We start from the raw sequence: 3,263 nt of genomic DNA on the forward strand, positions 1-3,263 counted from the left end.
GGGGTTTATTTAATCAGTTGCCACTGAACGATGCTGAGGGAGGCCCAGCCTCCAGTCCAGGCCAGAGCTGACCTCGACTCCACCCTGTGGTGTGACCCTGGCTGAGGCAGCCCCTGGCGGGCTCGGTGGGTAATCAGCTCTGACACTCAGGGCTCAGGGGGTGTGGGTGTGTGGAGCCAGGACCCAGGTGTGGGTGGAGGAGGAGCCATGGTGGTCGCTGCCTCCCGCCCCGCAGCCCTCCTGCCTCAGGGCCTTTGCCTGTGCTGTTCCTCCTGCCCCACCGGCCACGGCCACGCAGCTCATTCCCTGCTGCTTGGCGAGGTCACGACCCAGACCCCCATTCGGTCTTCCCCGAGCACCTGGCACCGTGGGACACACAGGCAGCCGCCCAAAGGTGGGGCTTCAGGCCCTGCCCACAGCGGGGGCCCTCGGCCCTGCCTCTGCTCCGAGGAGGGACGCCCAGGGGGCTGGAGCCCTGCTGGGAAGGAGGGTTTCAGACGGGCTCGCACGCGGCGCTGCTGCAGGAGCACATGAAGGTGATGCTCGCTTCGTTACTACCGAGCGGTATTTTTATACCATAACCTACTTTGCTGAGAGCTAAGAATATAGCTCGCGCTCGCTACCTGCACTCTCTGCTCTGGTGACAGTCGCCGGCAGCGACACGGTGGTGGCTACATTGGCGCGGGGTCTGCCGTCATGGCCCGAATGGGAGAGGTGAGTGCGGCACGGCCTCCGTCCGGGCCCAGGCCACGGGCAGGGCTCGCGTGCAGGCCCCGGGCTCTGGATCCCGCGCTCCGCTTCTCTCCGGAGCTGGTGACCGTACTCCCTTCTGCGTTGTGAAATGCTGTGATTCCACACCGGCCGGTGGTGACCAGTCTCTGGTTCGATTCCCAGTCAGGGCACATTCCCGGGTTCGGGGCTTGATCCCCAGTAGGGGGCGTGCAGGCAGGAGCTGATCGATGATTATGTCCCATCATTGATGCTTCCATCTCTCCCTTCAGCTCCCTCTAACATCAATTAAAAAACATATTTAAGCTCTGGCCTGTGTGGTTCAGTAGTTGGAGCGTCAGCCTGCACACCGAAGGGTTTCAGGTTCGATTCCCCATCAAGGGCTTGTAACTGGGTTGCGGGTTCACTCCCCGCCCCTGTTGGGTGCATGTGGGAGGCAACTGATTGATGTGTCTCTCACATCGATATTTCTCTCTCTCTCCCTCTCCCCCCTTTTCACTCTCTCTGAAAAGCAATGGGAAAAATATCCTCATGAGGATTAATAAAAAATACCAAAACATTTTATTTAATTTTTAAAATGTATTCTGATTGATTTCAGAGAGGAAGGAAGAGGGAGAGAGAGAGAAACAGCAATGATGAGAGAGAATCATAGATCAGCTGCCTCCTGCACACCCCACACTGGGATTGAGCCCGCAACCTGGGCATGTGCCCTGACCGGGAATCGAACCCTGACCTCCTGGTTCATAGGCCCACGCTCAACCACTGAGCCACACTGGTTGGGCAAAAACAAACATATTTTTAGAAAATGATGTTAAAAATGTTATTATTCCGCTGGCTGACACTTGCCGGCTTGTGGTCCGCTCTGGCCCTCAGCTCCTCGGGCCTCGTCAGGCCGTGCTTGTGCCTCCCCAGCACCAGGCTGTCCCCTGGCTCCCTCTCCTCGTCTCCATGGCAACCAACACTCTGCCCCCATTTGGCAGACGCAAGGCTCGGAATTTTATTTTATTAATTAAACTACAAGGACAATTTCATCTTATTAAAAAAAAAAGCAATTCACACGTCTGTGCAATAAATGTGACTCGTACACGCATCGTTTCCTGGCTCCCAGAGGGACCCTGGACTGTGTGTTAATGACAGCAAAGGGATCTGTGTGGGGTGTGATACCTGTGTGTGTACAGACACGCTTACGTGTGCAGATCACACGCATCCACGATTTTAAAACCGCAGGTGGAATCTCCATATGTGTGATTCTCGATTTGTTGGCCCCCAGCCCTTGTCCGTGACGACAGCTCTATGTCAGTCTTTCTTATAGCCCAGTGCCTGCCAGCTCTCAGATGCAGGCACGTGTGTGTGTGTGGGGGGGGGAGGGCGCGGATTTTTAAACAAAAGATGGAGCCCGGCTGGTGTGGCACCAAAAAAATAATGACAATAAAATAAAAATTTAGCCAAGTTCCTAGCAGAGATGGTTCCTTATGCGTCCACACTGAGCCGCCTGAATCGAGCTGCTTCGCAGGACGGACCAAGCGGAGTGGCGGCCAGTGTCCGCTCCCTGAGGCCGCCTGGTCCGAGGCAAGGGATTGGCCTTTCTGGAGATTTCCAATCTATTTTCAAAAATCTAATTTTCTCTCTGACTCTGACAAAAATGGGACCTGATTATTTTTAAAGCATCTTTCACCACGGCGAGCCGCCTTGTTAATGTAGAGACATAAAAATGCATCATGTAGCGACGAGGTTTTCCAAAAACGATCCTCTTGGCATCGCACAGGAAATGCATGTTTTATTCATGCGAAGAGCGGGATCGATTTAAACGGAAAACATGCCGTCATGTCAGAGGGGCGGCCAGGCGCCAGCCTCGGGGCCTGCACCGTGGACCCCGGTGGGCGCAGTCCTCTGCCTCGTCGCTTAGTTATGCTTCTTTGTGAAGCCAGCGCTGAGCCTCTGTTGATTCTGGAACAGATTGGCACTCGCGGGCACAGATTTGAGAACATTTATGGAGGAAGCATGAGCCACGCTGTTCCGTGGGAGCCGGTGTGAGAGCCGCCCCCTCCACATGACACAGGCAGCCGCACGGGAGGGGAGGGGTGGCCGGCGGGAGCGCACGTCTTCTGATGTGCCTGTCCCTCGAGGAGCCTCTCTGTCCCCCAGCCCCCACTGGACTCCAGGGCTCAGGGCCGTGCCCCGCGCACAGTAGGTGCCCAGCCGAGTGGCCTCGCAGGCTGTGGTTCTTCCCAGTGTGTTGGGCACTCGCCCCGTGGACGATGGGGCCTTGGGGGGCGGGAGGTGCTGGTCCCCATCGACAGCAAAGTCCCCAACACGGACGGTCAGGTGAGCTCTGCTGGGGCCGGGCAGCAAGAGGCCACGGGGGCTGGCCGGGCAGAGGCCCAGCAGGTCCGTGCCCACGCCGCCCACTGGCCATACTGAGGGCCCATCGCCCTGGCCTGGGAAGCATCCCCACTGTGCAGCCAGGTGTGGCCCTGATCCCCTCCAGTGGCCGCGCCGGCCCTTCACCCAGAGAGCCCCTGACAGACGCCACG

Source organism: Myotis brandtii, unplaced genomic scaffold, assembly GCF_000412655.1.
Source record: "Myotis brandtii unplaced genomic scaffold, ASM41265v1 scaffold743, whole genome shotgun sequence".
NCBI classification, from domain to species: Eukaryota; Metazoa; Chordata; class Mammalia; order Chiroptera; family Vespertilionidae; genus Myotis; species Myotis brandtii.